The sequence below is a fragment of the Bidens hawaiensis genome, unplaced genomic scaffold (genome assembly GCF_021521415.1).
Source record: "Bidens hawaiensis isolate Kalapana, Puna unplaced genomic scaffold, B.hawaiensis_p1.1 tig00013870_1, whole genome shotgun sequence".
In the NCBI taxonomy this organism is placed as follows: Eukaryota; Viridiplantae; Streptophyta; class Magnoliopsida; order Asterales; family Asteraceae; genus Bidens; species Bidens hawaiensis.
The window spans coordinates 513,286-536,473 of NW_027492187.1; the positions used below are offsets into that span (position 1 = coordinate 513,286).

At 33.6% G+C, this 23,188-nt stretch overlaps 2 pseudogenes across 2 annotated transcripts; both read right to left on the reverse strand.

Annotated features, from left to right (window-relative positions):
• Nucleotides 1–953: 953 nt before the first annotated feature.
• LOC143545202 (calcium/calmodulin-regulated receptor-like kinase 1) lies at nt 954–4,148 on the reverse strand (annotated as a pseudogene). Its single transcript, XR_013137386.1, has 6 exons — nt 3,787–4,148; nt 3,561–3,714; nt 2,688–2,814; nt 2,531–2,616; nt 1,466–1,742; nt 954–1,366 (listed from the first exon to the last, which is right to left on the reverse strand). The product of XR_013137386.1 is annotated as a calcium/calmodulin-regulated receptor-like kinase 1 (transcript).
• Nucleotides 4,149–12,142: 7,994 nt separating this feature from the next.
• On the reverse strand, nt 12,143–16,367 carry LOC143545203 (large ribosomal subunit protein uL2-like; annotated as a pseudogene). Its single transcript, XR_013137387.1, has 2 exons — nt 15,935–16,367; nt 12,143–12,634 (listed from the first exon to the last, which is right to left on the reverse strand). The product of XR_013137387.1 is annotated as a large ribosomal subunit protein uL2-like (transcript).
• Between the last annotated feature and the right edge of the window lie 6,821 nt (nt 16,368–23,188).

Genomic DNA, 23,188 nt, shown 5'->3' on the forward strand with positions numbered 1-23,188 from the left:
TTTTCGCAGGAAATAAATTTGTGTACTTTATATTACTCAACTATTTGGAAAGGTTTATAAAACTTTTCTCTCAACACGCTACTAAATTCAAGATCGTGGAAAATCATGTGTGTGACATCTTATAACAAGCATAGATACATCTTAATATAAATTCCAAGATGGATTATCTCTTGTTAGTTTGCTTTGGTTTTTAGTTCTAGATCTTAAAATTTTCCATAATAAAGTAAACATGCCCTTATTCGTGTTCGTTTGATTCGTTTACGGGCTTTTATTATTCACATTGATGAATACATCGGTCTCAATCTCTAGGTTCCGCCGAATTTATTTGTGTTCGTGAACACATTCATTTTCTTAATGTACGGACACGAAAATAAAACCTCGTTCGGGAATGTACATAAACACATTTTCTTAACAAACGAACATGAACAATGCCTTGTTCGTATTCGTTTACAGGCCTACTGATAACTAACTTGTATTATATGCCACTAGTGACGTACTTTATACCCAAAAACACACAGAAGAGTTTTATCTATCTGGAGCCAAACAATGCAACATGTTATTTAAAATAGACTCACATGGAGCCACATTCAATCCATCTGTAATCTTATGTTATAAAACAGAATGCTATGTTATCAATGTCGTTTTTCTTTCATATTAATTTTTATATAAAATGGAAAAAATGGGCAAATAGTTGATGGATCAAGTTCTAACAACCCGACTCATTTTCATCTAGTTTATCATAATATACATATACCGTAAGACAACATCTGAATTTACAAAATGTTAAACTAAAAGAGACTCGCTTGAATCCTAATGTCCTCGATCGATACCACTCCAAAACCTGAGTTATGTGCCTTGGATACTCGGTTTTTGGTAAGTCGAATATATTACACAAAACAAAACAAATCAAATAAACAAATTCAAATGAAATGAAGGAAAAAAGATTCAAGTCATTTAGTTGGTTTTCGGTTTATAGTCAGAAATCACTACTACGATGGAAGTCCAAATTTTAAAACCCATACCCACAATCCAAACACCCCTAAACGTCAAAAGACTCAGCTGTGCTGTCCATAGATTCAACACGACGGTGTTCACTATTCATCGAATTTTGGCGGTCAGACTGGCCTATATTAATCACAACATCCGATGTAGAACGTTTGTGTTGTTTTCTATTGTGCCGGGATTTTAATATATGAGACAACACTTGTACCGTGTCCCTCATTGCTGGTCTTTTCCTTGGTGATCGGTTCACACATTTGTATGCGAGTGCTGCCATGTCGTTTAGTTCTTGCTCGTTAAAGTTCCCATCAAGTCGGGAATCGGCTATCTCTTCCCATCCAACCTGCCCTCCGGTGTTTAATGATGCCTGTTTATATCCATGCAATACAATGTGTTTATAGTTGAAAGAAAACATGTTGCATTTTAATTTTTAAAATAATTAAAGATAGAGATAGAGAGATCTTACAAGGTCAACCAACTCCAAAAGACCTTGTTGAGGTGTTTTTTCCGGCAATAAGCTCGAATAATAAGACTCCAAAGCTATAAACATCGCTTTTCTTAGTGAAAGCTCTTGTTGAAATATATTCAGGATCTAAATATCCAAAAGTCCCCTGAATATTTGAGGCGTTTCTATTAATCATATCCTCCCTCGAAAGCCCAAAATCAGCTACCCGAGCACCCATTGACTCATCCAACAAGATGTTGGAGGATTTTATATCTCGGTGTATAACCGGAGGAACCGCCTGAAGTTATATAAAAAAAATGTCTATAAGCATTATATTTAAACAACCAATTTTGACTAATTTATCTTTCAACATATCCATGTGTTTGTGTTATTTTTATACATAATTGGTAACATTTAAAGATTAACTTACAAGGAGACGGGTCATATGGGTCGAAAGTCACAACACAATATTAGGCCCGCAACATTAAACCATTCGTTTTATTTCATAAGCGAACGGACATGAACACATGTTTTGTTCGTTTGTTTATGTTCGTGAATGATCGCTTATGTTACTTCATATGAATTCATTTATGTTCTTTCGCTTATGTTTTTTTGTTCATTACTTTACTTTTGTTTAAGTTTGTTTGTTTTATATATTCATTTGATTTTTTCGAAGCCATTACATTTTGGTCTACTTTTATTTATTTTTAGCCCTAATAGATTGATATTTATGTTTACTTTTATGGTGCTTGCTTAGTTATGTTCATTTATATTCACTTGTCTATGTTCATTTATGTTCGTTCACGTTTGTAAACTGCTCATTTAAAGTATTAATGATCGGACATGAACACATAACGAACAAACACGAACAAGAAAACTCATTCGTTTAATTGTTCATGTTCGATTAAAGTTACATGAATGCACACAAACATGCGCGGTTCATGTTTGTTCGGTTCATTAACAGGCCTACACAAGATGCCTTTAATCAGTATTATTAGAATCGTCATAGGGAAAAAGTCAAGATTGTTTTGGGTCAAACCGACCCGTTTTGACACCTCAAAAGATAGAAGAAAGAACAAGGCTTACTCCATCATGGAGATATTCTAATCCCCTTGCAACATCCAAAGCTATTTGAACTCTCAAATTCCAGCTTAATAATTCATATTTTTCACCTGAATTCCAAAAGGTTATGCAATTAATTAATATGATTAAATTATTGGAGTGATGTTATATGACCACTTACTGTACAGATGAGAAGATAGACTGCCTTTGCTCATGTAAACATATACAAGGATGTGATGGCTCTTCTCTGCACAATATCCTACCAAATTCACAAGGTTCCGGTGATGCAACCTTCCCAATAACATAACCTGAAAATAAATATATACAAATAAGAGAAAACTAAACTGAAGCAACAAAAGAAGTATTTTGACTCCTAAAAGTCAAAGTATGGTTTGGAAAAAGACTTCTTTTCAACCAGACGTTGTAAAAACTAAAAAGCTCAACTTTGACCAATAATATTATTTAAAAGATACTTCTCAAGGGTTTGTTAGTATCTGTTGAGCTGTATCTACAAAAAAAAATTCTAAATTCTTGATCCACTTGTCTAGTAACTAAATTGCAGACCTACCACAACATGTTAAGAATTTATGTGAATAGTGATGGGATAATGGGTGGGTAAGGGTCAAATGGGTAATTTGCCACGTGGCGGAATTGGATCGGCCATAAACACATTTTGTACAATTCTTTTATAGTCGGGTATAAATAACTTGTGTTATATATAATAACACAAACCAAGTTAATTCAGTAAAAATTTAATTTTTTAATACCTCGATTTAGAAGGTTGTATGTATTGAAAATACGGTTTGGGAAATACTCGACCATCGCTTTTCAGCATTTTTATATATACCAGTAAGATATATAACATAACTCAAGATATGTTCTATATGCTACTTCAAATGTTATGAAGCATGGAAAGAAATCACACACAATAATGCAAATCAGCACTTACTATTATTTAAAACATCATGTTTAAAAAGTTTTGAAAATAAATAGATGCTTAATATTCAATTTAACCAAACTACTAAAGCATGTAAGATGATGACTTGACCAGTACCTCTGTATGAAACTCTTTCTCGCCTTGTTTTGAATCAGTTGCTAAAACTTTAACAGCAACCGTCTCACCCGTGCTCATCTGAGCTTTATAAACAGAACCAAACGCCCCTTTGCCAATTGTAGAAGTAAAATTACTTGTTGCTTTCTGTAAATCTCTGTATGATCAACAAATTCCATATAAGTAAACCGTAAGAATATAGAACTTAAAGAAATAACATTTGACATACTTGTATGAATACTCTAGAATACCAGAAGTTGCAACCACATGAGACTTCCTGGGCCCACCAAACCAAGATGTCATGCTATTATTATGAATGGATGTTCTTGATGACTCTGTGCCCATTGATGAATCCGATAAAACCGTACAAGAATCCGCACCATTTGCTCGAATCGGAACAGTCGATGCTCTCCTAGAACTGCTGTTACCAATCTGAGATCTTCTCCTGTGAAACCTAAAGCACAGCAGTCCAACTATTGCCAAAAGTACTCCAATCACCACCCCGATCGATATCCCAACGATTAAACCCGATGATTTTGCTTTCATCTCTTTACAAACACTTTAATGTTTTCTACACAACCAATTCATCCATCAACACACCTGTGAAATACAACTAGTAAGTAATTCATGCAAGTTTATTTGGATTGTGCATAACAGGTAAGACACCATTACTTGTGGTAATAGACACAAACACGACCCTATAACTAATCGTGTCATTTTTCCAAACACGAACCTGTGTAGGGACACAATAAAAAGCAAATATGCAGTGAAACAAAAGTTGCCTAACGTTCATAAATTTTTTAATTAATATATAATCCTTAACATATTTGAAAACAAAAGTCCATAAAAGTCTAAAATCAAATCATAACATCCACTAAACAGGTGGGGAATATTTTTTCTGTTTTTGTTTTCAGAAAACTGGTTTTACTTGTGTTTAACCTGTTAAGCCCAAACCCAAACCTGTTTAACTCCATGGTGTTAAACATGTTTGTGCCAAAAATTGCCAGCAGAGTAAATACAAAAATTAAAACCTAAGAATATTTGTTGCAGGCAACAATGAAGGCATGTAACACACCATGTTCTTTACACCAGAGCACAATAAGATCAGCTAAAAGTCAAAAGACGAATAAACAAGAATAAAATCAGTGAATCCAGATCTCTGGTCCAACAACAAGAAACACACACAAATGGAGCTAAAGCGGAGCCATAGAATCAAACCAAAATGTTTGATAATAGTAATAATAATTTGGCACCAAAAATATCTTCAAGTTGACGAAATATAATTGATGCATTCGTTGGTTAATTTACTTGTATTCACCAGAAAACACACGCAACTACTAATAAAAAGTCGCACAGTTGGTTTATTATCTATCATCTAATAAGTAATAAAGACTGTTAGATGATTATTCAAACAACGAATGAATAATAGGTTGTCAACATCATTAGTCTAATCTCACCAGATCACGCATGACCAACAACACACAAATTACAAAGGAGGTTAAATTGATTCATATATATATATATATATATATATATATATATATATATATATATATATATATATATGTGTTACCTGTTAATGAATTAGTGAAAAAGAGACGTTGTTACATAATTGGTGAAGAAGAGAGAAAGTGGTGGAATGAGAAGCATAGTTGTTCAACATATATGATGACTAAATATTCCATGTTATACTACTGCAAATGCTTTTATATATTTTTTTGGTATGGAATTAAATATAAGTAAAATGGCTCTTTGGTGAATGGTGGTGATGGTCCAGCGTGTGAAGGTGATACCGTGTTTCAGGGTTTTATTGCGAATGATTTCTACTTACGTCATCCCTATTATTAATTCATTAATTCTTTCAGATTATTATCTTCTCATTAGGATGATTATTAATTAATATTAATATTTCTTAATAATCTTACTTTATCTGACCGGTCTACTGCCTTAAACGACAATTAACCGGTTCTGGTTTTCAGTTGGTCTTTTGGTCCAATAATATAAAGACTTGAGATTCTTAAGATCTCATATTCTAAACCTGACTCATCAAGTGGGTTTTCCCATAGTGGTGAGGTTCATCCTTGATGGTGTTCCTAGGAGTCAGAATTGTAGCGTCAAAATCGGTAAGGACAATTGACATCTCGTCTTAAAAAAGATTCACTTAGATATCACGAGTAGTTCAAATCGTTGCTAAAAAGAACTGATTTTCATCAAGGTAAAAATATTGTCATGAAATAAGAAAAAGAGAAGTTAGCCGCATCCGGATTCGGTTATATTAACGGTTTCGATAATCATCCATCAATTGATAATAGTTTGGATTATTAATTTTAATCTATTTTCGTTTTTAATGTTTTAAGAACCAAAACGACAAATGAAGCGGTTTAATTGATAGTTTGGTTTTGAAAATCGGTTGGCTGACAAAGAAAGGCGACATGCATTAACAATTGTTCATCGGGTTTAATCTAGCTTTCACATGTTTTGTCTGGTTTACTAGAGAACGATTAGTTCTTTGTGTCTTGTCCGGTATAATCAATAATTGTTACTTTTCATTGTTACAAATGTATTGACATTTTAAAATTAATTTGGATATGGTATTAAAGTTAAAAGATTAAATAAGAAGTTTGATTATCCTAAGAAGTCTAGGAAGGATAGTATTTTTGTCTAATATCTTAATATTGAAAACTCATTTAATTTAATTTCAAAAACCCACTTAATTAAGAGAAAATTCCCAAACTAACCCATTTATAGAATGTGTTTCCAAGTTTGTCTCCCTAAATTCAAGTTTCTAATTTTGTCCCTTTGGTATCTCGTCGCCGGCGACATGTTAGCGAACACCGACGATGTGTTAACATAACATAGGGTTGACGATGTGTTATGTTGCAAACAGGGTAGCAGCGATGCGTTAATGTTTAAAGTAGGGGTTTCACGATGCGTTAGTGGACAACGCATCACTGCTACCATATGTTATGTTAACACATCGTATGTGTTCGCTAACATGTCGCCGGCGACGAGATACGTTTATGTTGCTAACATAGGGTAGCAGCGATGCGTTATCAGCTAACGCATAGTGGAACCCTTGCTTTAAACATTAACGCATCGCTGCTACCCTATGTTAACAACATAACACATCGTCAACGTTATGTTATGTCAACACATTGTCGGTTTTCGCTAACATGTCGCCGGCGACGAGATACCAAAGGTACAAAGTTGGAAACTTAAATTTAGAGGGACAAAATTGGAACCACATTTTATAAATGAGCTATTTTGGGAATTTTCCCCTTAACTAAAACCCACTTAAATTTTCACTTATCTCCTACAACTACCACCGCCCACTGCCGCCCACCGCCACCACCTTGCCAGAAAAATCTTCGGAAATTTCGTCGGAAAATAAAACACTATGAAAAACACAATGGAATAAACACTATGAAAATAAAAACATAATGAAAAACACAATTAAATTACACAATGCAAAAAACACTATGAAAAAATAAAACACACTTGTATAACACAATTTTGTAAAACACAATTTTGGTAAAACACACTTTGTAAAAAACCCACATTTTTTTTTTATTTTTATATAACAATATGGTACTCATATAAAAGATAAAACACTCGTTATTATGGTGAAATTGTTTTGAAAAATAAATGTCGTATAATAAAGTTATGACCGTTTTAAAATGATGGGGGTATTTGACATGTGCCTTGCATGTGGAGAGAGAAAGTCAACAAATGTGTTATCTCTATTATACCATTACCCTTGTTTTACACTTGATGATCTCTCTAATATAATCTCAACCATTCAGTTTTAAAATGAATGAACAAGATTATTTCATATCTTTTTTAAAAAAACTAATCTTTTTATCATAACTTAACCCTGGTATTAAATAGTTAAAACCTTTTCTTTTTTCTTTTTAACGGTGATGAGTTATTAAAACTACATAATCAGTGTAATATTAATAAAAACAATATTGTGGCGTTAAAATAATTTTATAATCCTCGAGTTTGCAGCTTAAAAGCGTGTAACTTTAAACACAAACATACCCCACCATCACCTTTCCCCAAAACCCGCTTTCGATTTGTAAAATTTAGTAATTATTTTAATATTAGGTTTGAATTTAAATAACTAACTTTATAGGTCTATGTAATTGGTGTGTATTGAGTTTATTTGTTTTTAATCCGGCTATGTGTTATGAAATAACTAGCAAGAGTTACTTATCGTGTTACGCCATTGTCACGTAAACTAACAATCACCCATTAGTTTAAGCATTATGGGTTAACTAGATTTAATTTTCTTTTTTTTTTTCTAAAAAAAAATGGGATTGGTTGATAGTGTATTATCGCGATGATGCAGAGGGTAAAGAAGAGCATTGCTTCGGATGGTTAGGTAAGGTGAGATGGCCAATGATGCCTCCTCACCCTCCACGACGAGCAACTTTATTATTTTTGTAACCTGATACTAATTAGTTATTATGTTTATCAAAGGATTAACGTATTATTCTGAAAAAAAGTTATCATTATTTATAGCATACTAAAATCTTTACATGTTAACATACCAAACATTCAAAATGATCATGTTACGTAATATCATCTATACAATACCAACCTTATTAAGTACATCATATGAAGTGCTTTAAGTGCATATGAGCAATAAATACAAGGGTGTGTCAAATGAATATAAATGGTGGCAAATTAGGTGAACCAAATAAATCGGCAAGATATATAGTTTTATGCCTGTTTTATATATTCACATTTTTAGTACTTCATTTAATGACAAAATGTGTCTTTTAGAAGGAAAATAAAACAACATAATACAGTTATACATAACGTGTTCTTGACATAGTAGGGTAAATTGTTATTAAACTGTCTTTTCCATCATAGTTAAAGCAAAATATATATGATTCTCATAGTTATCATATTTAACTTTTTTCTTAACTTTGTTGTGTAGTATATAACTGCAAACTTATGCGAGTTTAAAAAATAACCCTTTTAAATAAATAAAAGTGGTTGATTAAAAAAGAGAGTATTTCATGGAAAAAAGGGTGTTGGGATATGTTTAATCTAGAATATGGATTAGAGTTGGATTGTGGAGAATGGTGACCCACCACTCAACTTGCATATGGTTTGGCAAGGCTAGTATGGTAATTTAACATCGATGATATTATGTATTTAAAGGATGATTTTAAGTAATTTTTTCATAATTATAATTTATAATTAAATAATACTAATATTTTGTTATTTTAAGACAGGCTACTAGCTAACTCACACATTTCTAAAACTACTTTTAAATCTACAATTAATTCATCAATTGCCATTAAAATCTTTAACCAATTAATAAACAATTTTTTACACACCTTGGTATTGCTTGACCACATCCTGTAAATCAGTTTGTAATCCTACTTTTGTATGTATTTATGTGCTTCTTTTGTCCTTGTTTGTTTTTTAAAAGAAACCAAAAATAATAAAAAAAAAAAAGAAAGAAAGTAGAGTAATGGCGTTTATGAGATGTCCACGTGATCCTTTATGGCTATCCTACCTTTATCATGTGCAAATACAGTCAAACCAAACCAAAGACCACCGCATCACCACAAAATCCTTTTGATTTAATCTATTCTAGTAAATAACTATATTTTCTCTTCGGAAGAATAAAAATCATTACCGGTCTGCAGGGCTGGCTCTGAAAATTCATGTGCCTCGACCGAGCCGAAAAAAATATGCCCCTTAAATCTTAACATACTAAATAATAAATAATGTAAACACATTTTCATTACGCCGATTAAAATTATAGTGATAAACATAAAAATTAGAAAATTATGATATTATAATGAGTTTATGACACACTTAATAGATTAATAGATAATTGAGGATTTGTGAATCTCTCATAACATTTTTATAGCAAATTGGTGAATTAAATTTTCGCAGTTTATGCTCTCTAATGTTCCGTTCTTGATAACTTTCATCGCCAATCCGCGAATTCTTTCTTGAGACATTTTGGGTCGAAAATAGGATTATAATAACTATAATTTAGAAAAACTCATATTTTCATATGCTACCGTGACTGCTGGTGTTCGAAGTCGACGTGGCTGCTGGTCTTCGAAGTCGATTTTGCTATTATCGCGCCTATTCGTTTGTTCTATTTATTTAACTTATATTGATTAATTAAAAGCACTTAGCCTTTATCAAGTTTTAGTGGGCCTATAATTCTTTGGTTAATCAAAAAAAATTTGGTCTAAAAGGTGTTTGAGTAATATAAAAATAATGATTATAAACATTCGGGTATTCAACATATATAACATCGGAAATTTTAAAAAAAATTGTGCCCCCAAAGAAAACGTACCCCGGCCGGTCGCCCGCTTTGCACACCCCAAGAGTCGGCCATGCCGGTCTGCTTGGATAGTTGGCCTAGTGATAGCAGCTTATGCCTCTCAACGAGAGGTTCCCGACTTCGTAATCTAGATTTGTAGATCCTCAAGGGTAAAATAATTAATTTTTACAATCCTAGTTAAAAAGTTCAAAATTATTCACTAATAAATTTGTAAATTCAATAATTTGAAAACCCCAATGCCGGACTTGTTAATTGTTAGCAAATTTGTGAATTATATGATCTAAAGAACCTAAGTTAAAATAAGAAATGTTTGAAGGAATTATAAGTAGCACAAAGACAGCTTCAATGATTGCATGCATGCTTGTGCAGGAAGGTACATAGGAATGCAAGATATATTAAGCTGTGAGTCTGGTGGCATGTGTGCCAGCACGTCCTTTCATGTGATTTATTCTCAACTCACTCTCTTTTTTTCTCTCATATTCTTTTAAAAATAAATTATAGTAAGATGTCTATAGATAAATACCCTCGTATGAAAATGGAACCATTCAAATTTAATCAAAGAATCATTTTTGTTTATTAAAATTCCAATTATGAAAGATATTATTGTGACAATGGAGTAAAAATGTGCTTGTATTAAAATAATTAAGTCATTTCCTTTTAAAGAAAAGATAATAATTTGTGTTATAATTCTAAGAACATAATAAAAAAATCATTTTTCTTAATAGCTGTTTTAGACCGTGTGTTAGGTTAATTTATTAATGAAAAGTGGTGTCACGTACGAGTGAGACGTTAACTAACAAACCCAAAAACAAATGTTTTGGATATGGGTTAGTTAACCACGTTATTAAATATTAGCAAAGTGCTACAAATACGGCTATAATGAGTCGACCAATCAACGATCAAAATTCTTCGGAAATGATGAAATGACGGGCAGTAGACGTGCACAAAAAAACCGGTTCCGGAACCTAACTGGTGGAACCGAACCGGAACCGGTTCCAGTTCCAACCCGGTTGGAACAATACCCGGTTTGGGTATTTTTGTACCCGAAAATCGTACCCGGTTCTCCTATTTGTATGTCAGTACCAGTCCAACCCGGTTCCTACCCGGTTCTTAATTGGAACCGGTTCGGTTCGTATCCGGAAAAACCGGTTCCGACGGGTTTTTTTTGAAGGGTCAAACAAAAGTCAAACTAGCCGTTTTAATTTAAACTATTACAAACATTATTAAAACATAAACGATACTAAACATAACAACTAAAACATAAAAAACAAAGTCCGTCGTTTTAATCCGGGAATACTTATTTTTGGGTTGTAGAGCCGGACGACTCTCCCACTTCCGTTTTTTTAGCTTCCAATCTTCTTTTCTCTCGACAATACTTATTCGTATGTTTTCGTAATGTCGAGTTGGACCCTGCTTTAAGAAACTTCGAGCAATATTTGCAACATGCCAACTCATGTGAGTCGGTCATGAGACACAAATCGTAATGAACCCAAACATCGGGGCATCTTGTTGTTTCGATCACCATAACAACGTCATCATTGGTTGCCATTTGTTGTCGGTTTAAGGTTAATTGTGGTTTGGAGTGTGTTTTATAGTTTTGGAAGTGGTTTAACAAGTAAACAAACAAACCTTGCTATTCATAGTAAGAAAATAACCTATTTATAGTTAAAAAACCGGTTCCAACGGTCAAAAACGGCTATATAGCCGTTGGAACCGGTTCCTAACGGCTCTAATTTTTAAATTTCAAAAAAAACCGGTGGAACCGGTTTTTACGTAAAAACCGGTTCCGGTTCATACCCTACCCGGTTCTTAAAAGTTCGCATATCTGGGCATCGGTTCGGGTCGGGAACCGAACCGGTTCTTGATTGGAACCGGTGCCATTTTACAACCCGGTGTATAAAAACCGGTTTGGAACCGGTTCGGGTTTTCCATTTGAACCCGATTTGTGCACCTCTAACGGGCACCATTGCTTTGGCGAGGAGGGCTAGCGCTCAATCAACATGTAGTCGTAACATTAGTTGGCCCCTTGCTTGCTAAGGTGGGCGGCACCCCTTCCCATAACCATAACACTTAATCTTACCATCAAAATATCAAACTAAGAGCATATATCTAACACCTAACGTTAAGAATTTATGTTTTTGGTTCATCAATAGTACAAGGCCAGAATCTAGACATTTCATGTTAAGGCCAAAATGATTTTACACACAGCCTTTTAGAAAAATAAATGCAATCAGTTCCACAAAAATACCCAAAAATTGTTTACTTTTGTGATTTTCTATTAGTAAAATCTGCATAAAATTCCAGTTATTAGCAAAACAAAAATCAACAATAATAACATAGTTACCAGTCATATAATTGAATAAACATCAAAACCTTAAAAACATGAAAACCGATAACAAACGCCATTCAAAGGCTCTACTTATCAGCCTTGGCTGCAGTCGCGGCAGCTTGACCCCTGAGCCGCCCAGTCCTTCTAGCAGCAATAAGACCAACCTTTTGACCAGGTGGTGCATCACGACGAACCGTACTCGCATGACCAATATGTTGATGGTTTCCACCACCATGAGGATGCTCAACCGGGTTCATAGCAACACCACGGACCTTAGGCCAGCAATTTCTCTTCACACGGAACTTGTGATAAGCATTACCGGCTTTCAACAATGGTTTCTCAGTTCGACCACCTCCTGCTACCTGACCAATCATGGCTCTACACCCACTTGGCACAATTTTCTTCGACCCAGATGGAAGCTTGACCCTACAAATTACACATTCAGTTAAGATGAATTGCGGTTTTCTGTTGAAAAAAACTGTGTTGTCAAAGATGCAAGTCACGAAAATAGCGCTAGCACGAACAAGAAATTCCCAATAATATACAAAGTAAATTACAACTTTTTATTCTTTAGGTGAATACTAAATTTCAGGTTTCATTCTAGACCTAACAAAAGAAAACAAATATGCCGTTAGTGTTTTTAACAGCTTGCATGTTACATCCTTCCCACTAACAAGTGTTAAATTTTTACGTTTTGCACTCCATATGAAAGCAAATTTGAACTAATGCTCGTTAGTAGAAAAAACAAAACGTATAAACTATATTGAACACAGACACATACTGGTATATTTAAAGTAATAGCAAAGAAATGGCCTGAGTAAACAAAAATCTCAAGAAAATCAACAATAAGTAAAAACAAAAAAATCAAGTCCAACATAGCAAAAATCTCTAGAAAAGCCAGCAAGTAAAAAATCTCAAGAAAGCCCAACAAACAAAAACACTCAAAGAATAAACACTACTAAGGTATTGGTCAAAAAGAAAAGGGCCTCGCTGTTAGAACATAGAAGAAAAGAACGTATAAAATATAAAATGGACAAAGCAGCGATGTTTTTTGCACGCAAAACAGGTTTGTTACTTCTCGACCTTCATTGAGGTTGATTTGTTTAAAACCCTCGCGGACTCGCCTCTTTGCAACAGTGCCTGCCTCAAAGCGCTCTCCTGAGATAGTCACCTTGAAAACCACCATGCGGTTTACCAGGCCCGCCTTTGACAACATAGTTAAAAACTTGATGGCAAGGGGTCTGCTCAAAAGCTACTGAATCAAGATAATTCTAAACAAAGTAGTTGTGAGTAGGGGTGAGCAGAAAACCGAATTAACCGAACCGAAACCAAATTAACCAAAAAAACCGAACCAAAAAAACCGAACCGAAGCATTAGCTGACGGTTAATTTTTTGTTTTTTTTTAAACCCGAATTTTTGGTTTTGGTTCGGTTTTCCATTTTTAAAAAACCGAACCGATTAATGGTGATGAAGATTATGAAGACTGGGATTAAACTTTGAAGATGAACAAGATGATGAATGAAGATTAGAACTAAACTTTTTGGTGTTTTTTGGTTAAGAACTTTGTTGAATTTTAAACTATATTACTCTAGCAACTTTGTATAAGCATGGTTCCAGGTAACATGCGTCTAATTTTGTTTTTTGTGTTCAATATATTTGTGGTACTCTAATACACTCTTACAAGCTTAAAATTATCATATTCATTTTTCAATTTTTTTGCAATGTCTACACATAATTGAAATAAACCGAATATAACCGAAACCAGTAAAACCGAAACCGAACGGTTTGTATATTCAAAAAACCAATGACTTCGGTTTTGGTTTCGGTTTTGCCTAAAAACCGAACCAAAACGAACCGTGCACAGCCCTAGTTGAAAAACGAAAAAACCATAGAACAAAGCGGTAGAATATGAGAATCTAACTAATTCGATTGTATAAAAATGTAAAACCTACGAATCATAAAAGAAATAAACACATCATGCTATAGTGATTTTTCCAAGACAGAATGGTATAAAGAGCCACAGCTGAAATACAACAACATTACTTTCATTAATTACCCTCATAAAACGCAAACTAATTGCTATAAACACCTCATAAACAAATGATAAAAGCGTAAACATTTGTTATAAACAATTGTAGTTCTCTCATGACTGCGGCTCTATCCATTATAGATACTTTTCGTAATTGCAACAAAAAGCATAAATAATGTTTATGGCTCCATGAGAGAACTACAACTGACTATAGTAAATGTTTACAGCTATACTCTTCGTCAAGAATGCGTATAAAGGTCAATAAACCATAACAAATAGTTAACATTTAATGTTGGTATTAAATGAGGAAAATGTTGCTCCAATTAAGCAAAAGTTCAATTCACCATTCTATCTAGTAAAGACCATTATTCTGCATGAGGTATTCATGTTTTTTACAATGTGTAGTTTGTACATGTTCTAAAAATCATATAAAAAGATTCTAGATTTTATGCTTGTTCAATTAACACCCCTAGTCAACATCTATATAGCTTCAAACTAAAATCTAGGAGTGAGTAATAATGGAACTGTTAGCCAAACTGAAAACTGACGAAACAGAACCGAACCAAAAAACCAACAGAACCGAATCAAAATTAACCAATAACCGAATTAACTGAAAAACAGTTATTGGTTATTTTTTGTATCCCTCTTTTAACCAAAATTAACAGAACCGTACCATTCATATTTTCATATACATCCAGTTTTTATACCTCCATCTCGCGTATATCATGTTTTATATCTATATTTCATGTATTTAAAACTTCTACTTCATGTACTTATAAACTCTGATGCACGGAAACGCCGGAGAATTTCGAGTCCCCGTCCCGGGGACGTTCTGGGGACGGAAACACCGTCGAAACGCCAGCGAAACGTTTCCCGAACGATTCCAGTAATTGGGGACGGACCATAAAGGTTTCCGAGACGTTTCCTAAAAATATTAGGGGTTTATGTTTGGATATTATATATAATACATCTAAACCATGGATGGTGAAGAAGAAACGGTGGTGGAAAAGAACTTCCGGTGAGTGGTTGGAGTGAAAGCAAGTTTGAGGGTGATAAGATTATAAAATTAATATTTTATTTCATATGTTTGTGTCTGTTTTCTCATGCTTTTCCAATTCGCCTTTTTTTTTCTAATAATAGTACATAGTATAAATGATTTAAATAAATTAAAGTAACTTGTTTGTTTTACTTGTTAATCTTAATCCGAGAACATACATTTTTATTTGTTTTTCTGAATTAGCTATCCCATTAATTAGCTTTTATTTTCTTTATTTTGTTATCTTGTTATTTCATCCATATTTTACATAAAATATATTTGGAATTTTATATTTTGATATCTATTTTGAACTTTGTTTAATATATTTGGAATTTTTTATATTTTATCTTGCCGTACCCTTGTCGTACCCGTATCTTAGATTTTTGATTTTTGCCGTTTCCCGTACGTCCCCGTTTCCTAGTCCCGTATCCGTTCCCGTGCTACTTAGCTTATAAATACGCCTCATCTATTTTAAAGACAAAGTTTTAGCCCATGTTCGTTTTTGGTTACTAACCGAAATTACCCGAAACCGAAAAACTAACAAAATCAACCAAACCTATTGGTTATTCGGTTGAGACTAATAACACACGTGAAGAAAACATCACTAATTAAAACTAAACTATATAATAATCCTAAATAATTAAACTATATATATATATACCTGGAGGTACCATTATCCGGATTATGACTAATAACAATCGCATAATCACCCGAAGCCCTAGCAAAGGAGCCACGGTCACCAACATGATGCTCCACGTTACAAACAACAGCTCCTTCAGGTATAGATCTAAGCGGCAGCACATTTCCGACCATCAGATTCGCCTTCTTACCGCAAAACACAAACTGGCCGGTGTACATGCCCTCAGCGGCAACAAAGAGCTCCTTCTGGTGCTTGTACCGGAAGGGATGACGGAAGGTGACGCGAGCAAGCGGTGCGCCGCGGCCTGGGTCGTTCGCCGAAGTCTAGGGTTCGGAACTTGGCAGGGCCTTTGCGGTGGTGTGTGTGGGACTTGAAGATGGAGCCTGCACCCTTACGCTGTGCCCTGATTACTCGTCCCATTGCTGGTCACTGATTGTGAATTGTCAAGTGGGTGTGTTGGATTAGGGTTTATTGCAGGAAGTTTATTGGGCTGGGTTTAGAAGGATGGTTTGGTTAGGCTGTGGATTGGGCTTTTTTTTTAAAGGTTTTGGGCCTAGTGGTCGTTTGTAGTATCAACTTTCATGTAGCCCGAACCCGAAATAAACCCGAACCAGGTTTTTTTATACCCGGGTTTTTAATACCCAAACCTGTACCCAACCATACACGTAGGGTACGGATAGGATATGTATGTCAGTACCAAAACCCGTACCCGGAATTAGACCCGGTATAAAACCCACGGGTTTAAATAATAGCCAAAACCTGGCTTTTCAAATACCCAATCAATACACGATATTACCTGAAAATTACCCGAAAAAAAATATTAAAAGGTGCAACCCCTTATAAAAACCAATATATATCCGAAAATCCCCAAAAACAAGGACTTTTCAATACTAGGAAATAGGGTATCAAATAACCGGTCTTAATTAGGTTTCGATCTAGTTTTTTGGGTATGGTTAGGCATCTGATCTAGTTTTGTGGGTTTTAATTAGGTTTTGGGTCAGGTATCAGAGGTGCGGATATCTTGTCATGATTTTTGTTTTAAATATAATTTAAAAATTATAGTTTTTTGATTTAAGGAAAAATGAGTAAAAACCATTGAAGTATAACAATTAGATGCTTGCTTTATTCACATGCTTGCTTTTCTTTAATCGATATACCCATGTATAGGGTCTAATTCACGTGTATCTTCTATCATTTCTTCTGAGAGGAGGTCACTTTCTCTTCACTCTTCACATGTATGATCTTCTATAATGCGTGCTAGTTCTTGACACAATAATTTTTTGGTGGCAGGACCTACATCGAGCCGGCTGGAGATAATTCTCTGTTCAATGGTTTCTATGGCGTGCTTTTCATGCACATGTAGAGGGGTTCCACTGTAACTAATAATTACGCAGCTTTGGCTGCAGTAATTGATTTTTTTTGAAACTTCCAACAGTAATTTGTTGAAGGGTTTTTAGAATTTTTAGATATCCATTGATTCTAATAGAAATCCAATTGCTAACGTCTTCTTGTTCTTCCATTATTTTGGAAGGTTGGACATTTCTTGTTTTGGCTATTCCAACTTCTAACACATGTAGAGCGGAAAAACTTCTTCCTTGATACCAATTTGGAAGTGCTGAGGTACATTCTATGTAGATGTTGGCATCTTTGCTGCTGCTATTTTCTTTCTGAAGGTTTTTATAGATTTCTTCATTCCTTCTGTAAACAAATTGATTTCTTGTAAGTTTGCCGAATGATAAATATTTTTAATTAATCCAGCCGAAAATGCTAGATTAACTAGATGGGGATCTGCTCCCAGACAGAAGTTGTATAGACTCTGTCATTTTATCTTCTGTGAATATGTGCTCGACATCAAATTCTTCAGGACTAAGGGCCCTAGCTTTTGACCAAACTGATCGGAATTCGTCTTGATTGATTAGATCGATTTCTTCATTTTGGATTTCAAATCTTTTTTTAATTCTTTTTTCAAAGGGTAAATTTGAATAGCTAACCGGTGAGGTTTTCTTTGTTTTTGTTACAGGCATGGGAAAGACGGTAATCCTTAAAGGTATTTCTTTCTTTCTGAATTCTGCTGAATACCTTGTGGCTTCTTGTTGAGCTTGTAACAGCGAGCCGAATTTTTTGTAGGGAACTGTTGTATGCTGGACGTATTTTGAGACAATAGCCCAGTCTTTATAGATTCCTCTGTGATCTCCATAAAAAATGACGTAGAACCTTGTTTTTTGATTTCCTGGGGATGTCACCTTTTGTGCATAGGTGGTTTTATTGTTTTTGGCAAACTATCAGCCGTGAACGGATTTGAGTCGTCTTTACTGGAGCCGTTTGCTTCCGGACTAGAAGATGATTGTGGCTCATCTTTTGCCGTATGTATGCTTTTTCAGGGATCAACAGACTTGATTTTTCTTTACCTTTAGCCGTTTGTAAAGGAATAGATTATGTTTTTAGACTTTCGTCTTCCTATATAGAATTTAGAGTTTTGGCATTAAGCAACTCGTTGTATAACGCTATTTGCTGTCGCACAACTTGTAATTCTATTAAAAGAATTTTTTCTTATAGGCGTAAAGCCCTGATTTTTTCTTTCTCTTCTACCATCATATTGTTTTTCTAGATATGAATGTGATGAGTCTTGTGAAAGGGACATATCTTATTTATAGAGAAGATTACGTCATTGCTTACGTATTCTGAAAATCACGTGTCAAGCTATCAGCTAGCACGTTTTTTGGTACTTCAAGATGCTCAATGTTAAAGGAATATCTCGAAAACCACATTTGCCATCTGACGAGGCGTCCCTGTTTGTTATCTCCTGAAATTTTTGTTTTAAGGAAATAAGTGAAATTTTTGTTATCTGTTCTGACCAAAAATTTTACGGGGGTTAGATAAATAGAAAATTTTGAAATGGTGTTTTTTACCGCCAGTAATTCTTTTTCATTAATGTGGTATTTTTTTTAGCTGATTTAAAACTTCCAGAGGTATATTTACAGATTTCCTCTTTATCAACTGTTTTTGCCTTTAAGACCCCTCCCCAAAAATCATTTGAGGCATCGGCTTCAATTATAAGGGAGTCTTTGTAACACCCCGGCCTTAGCGGAATACGCCCGGGTGTGACGTACAGATTGCCCAAAACACATGTGACACTATTAAGTGACAAAAATATCATTAATTCATTCAAATATCAAATACACAAGTTGTTCAATAAGACAAATATAAAGGAGAAAACAATAAAACACATTTTCTTGTTTATTCTTTAAGTAACCTAACTTCTAGTGTCTTTCGCCATTTTATCCTCTAATGTAAGTACCTGTAGCATATATATAAAATAAAGTCAACTAATTGAATAGTTGGTGAGTTCACACAAGTTTGATACAAGTACATAAAAACCATACAATTCCATGAAACTTGGTGTAGTAATAGCGCAAGCAATGTCTTTTCCATTCGGTAACAACCAAATGTACTCAGATCGGGGGTCCCTATTCCACTCATAACATCGAGGTCCTGAGTGCATACGGGGGCGTATGATCATACTTATTGAGGAAACCATGAGCAAGTAGTCTTTGAGCAAGTAAGCAAATAAGCACACAAGTCCATGTAACGAATTGTAGTTTGTAATAATAATTAAACAAAATTTCATTGTTGATAGGATATATATACTACCCCCAAAATAGTAAAAAGGGTAAAAAAGGAGGTGTGAGAAACTCACCTTTGAATTTGGATGACAAACTTGAAAATGAAACGAAAGCGCGTTATATGAAACCAAACGATCGAATCTCACGAGCTAGAAATAATAAAAAATACAAGAATTACTAACTAATTTTAAGGAAAATAAAGGGTTGATTTTAAAGTACATGTTTTATTATTTATATATACTTTTACCCATTTTAAAGTATTTTTACTAATTAAGTCTACCGGATTTTAATAAGTTATAATATTACTTATAAGGTGAATATTGATTATAATAATATTTACGGAAATTTAGCGTTGTCGGTATTGTTTTATTAGTATAAACGTTTGTCGGTTTAGGATTTATTATATATATAATTATTCTACAAGTTTTAACGACTGGTAATAGTTGATTCTTGAACGGAAATTGTTAACGGAAATCTAAACATCTTTTATTTAACAATAAAATTAATTTTATTTATTTTGTATGATTTATAAAAATATATTTAATTTATTAAAACTAATAAAAAATGGTTTTTTTCAAAAAATATTAAACAGGTTTGAAGTGACCCGGGTTCGAACCCGGGTCTCCATGCCCACATAACACATACACAACCACCGGGCCAAACCATCTCTTCTGTTAATAGATGAAAACAATTGATTATACACAGAAACCCACACTTCATCTTCTTTACCCTAACCTTATGGTTTCAATTCTCCATAACCATCATATGTTTGATAGATTTAGGTTAGGGGTTTTGTTAGACGGATCAAACTAATGAAAACCCACCTATCAATTACCTCTATTGATGCCGGAAAGTGGGTAACTACGAGTTGGCCGGAAACAAATTTGGACGAACGATTCAGTGATATTAACGAGTTTGTGAGTGTAAAGTGATGTTTGTAACACGTTTAGAAGGAGATTAGGGTGCTATTTATAGATTCAATTGGTCCGTTGGGTGATTAAATAGTGTTAAATGAAATCTAATTATTATCCGGCGGTTTTGAGTTTGAATCTGAACGTTGGGATGTTAATACGCGTAATTGGGTCTTGATTAAGCTTTAAGATGATGGAGAAACGAGTTTATATCATTAAAATGAATTAAATATGGCGTTTTGATGCGTTTTTAATGTCGCCGGAATGTTTCTGCCGCCGCCGAAATTCGGCCTTGCCGGAAAAACGTGAGGAAGATGGGCAGGGGCGGCTAGTGTTGTTTATTATTATTATTATTATTATTATTATTATTATTATTATTATTATTATTATTATTATTATTATTATCTTATTATTTAAAATCCAAGTTTCAATTTAAGTCCCTCATCTTTGTATCAGCTTATATTTTGTTTTTAAACTTAAAAAAATCTTTAACCCTTTAACTTTATAATTATAAAAAACTATATTAGAACTTGGTATGATTTAATATCTTTAGATTGTTTTCATTTCATACCCGGTAAATTTAAACTTTGATTATTTTATAGACTTTTATAGCTCGGAGATTCGTTTATTGAATTAAACAAATAGAAAAATGAACGAATAATAACTATAAATCATCGTAGTTAATATTAAATGATAAACGACAAATATGGATTTATTGAAACGACACAACGGGTCGGTTTAACAAATACAAATACAAATACAGATACGAATAAAAAATTGACAAATGTCACAGTCTTCTTCTTTTGGAAGATAAAGTTTTGGAAAGCTTTTTAAGTTTTTCTTTATCTTTCTAATATAGTCTGTATCGGATTCTTTCCAATCCCATATGTAATCCTTTTTTAGTTTTACCTGTAGTGGCTTTCTGAGTTCTACAAGCTTTGGAATGTAGCTTTCTGTATAAGTTAAAACACCAAGAAACCTTTGTAGATGTTTTTTATCTTCTAAAATGTCTGAAAATTTATGTAAATTTTCAAAATATGTTTTTGTGGGCAATGAGTACCTTGATCTATTTCAAGACCTAAAAAATTTATCTTTTTTTTAAAAAGATTTGCTTTCTTTTTTGACAAAATAATCCCATATTTTTCAATTGTTTTTAAAACTGATAAAACATGAAAATAGTGATGTTCCTCATAGCTAGAAAATATTATAATATCGTCTACGTAGACTGTACAATAATCTTCTAAACCCTTAAAGCATTCTGCATATGTCTTGAAATATGCTAGGTGCTTGTTTTAATCCAAAAGGTACTACCCTCAATTGGTAATGACCATCAGGACATGTAAATGCAGTTAATAACTGAGATTCTTCGTCTAACAGTACCTGCCAGAAACCATTTCTGCAGTCAAAACTAGAAAATATGGTTTTTCATCTTAGGAGGGTTGATAATTCTTGCATGCAAGGAAGATTGTGACTATCTCCTATTGTGGTTGCGTTTACTGCTTTATAATTTACGACCATTCGTTTCTTCCCTCTTCTTTTTTCAGCTTCATTTTCAATTAAAAAGGCTGGTGACATATGAGGTGATTTACTTGGAATAATTAATTTTAATTCAAGTAACTCTTTAATTTGTTTGTTAAACTCTTCTCTGTCCTGTGGACTGTATTTCATGGGTTTTACTCTAATTACAGTCTTAGGATCTATCAATTTTATTAAAGCCTTCATCCAGTTTTTGGATTTTTCCGGGTCAATAGGATTTTCTGAGCATACCTTTTCAAGTAATGCTTCTATTTTTTTGATATTTTTGTATTTCAAGGAAATACTTTTCTTCTGGTTTTATAACTTCTTGGGTTATATTTGTTCCAGGGATCTGTTTTATTTTCGAATCCTTTTTCATAGATTTGAGAAAATTAGGTTTTCCAACCCTAAGTGCTTTAGTTATTTTCTTAATCAAAATAATTTCTTGATTAAGTTGGAAAGTTATTCTGTCTAACCATTGTGTAAATGGTCCATATAATTGACAGAAGTTATTTCCAATGAGTAAATCTATTCCCGATTCTTGTTGGTAAATGGTAGGAATAGGGAATGGTTCTCCTGAAAAGTAAACTATAAGGTTTCTACAAACCTTATTTAGTTTAAATGTTTCTTCATTAGCAATTGTTACATTAATGTCTTTAGGTGTGTTTCCCCAAAGTTCTTCAGGGATAACGTATTTACTTGCTAAACAGAGACTTGCTCCCGTGTCAACATAGCAATGTAAAATTATCGTTTTATATCCTTTTAGAAATTCTTTTTCCTTTGATATAAATAGAGTTGGGATTGGTTATATTAGCATAGACCAGTTCCTCTTGTTTTAGAAAATTTTGACAAAAATGTAATTTGCCTAATTCATTTTCTTCCTGCTCAGGAGTTGTAGTCATTCTGAGTCAGTAGAATCATCAGAAGAGTCGTATTTGACTGTTAGTGAATATACCTGAGTATATCCATTGTAAATATTTTCAGAAGGAAAGTATCCTTTTTCTTCAGCTTCTAAAATAAGCTTTGTTTTTTCTGGAAATTTTTGTCGGTTAGGACATTCGTTGGCATAATGTCCCTCTTCAGAACATATCAAACATCTACATTTTTTCTTTCCTTGTGGGCAGATTTTTGGTTTTTCTTTTGAAAAGTATTTTCCAGGTGTAAATTTTCCTTTCTTGGTTTTCCAAAACCTTCTTTTTGTTTTATACTTTCTTTTGTACTTCTTT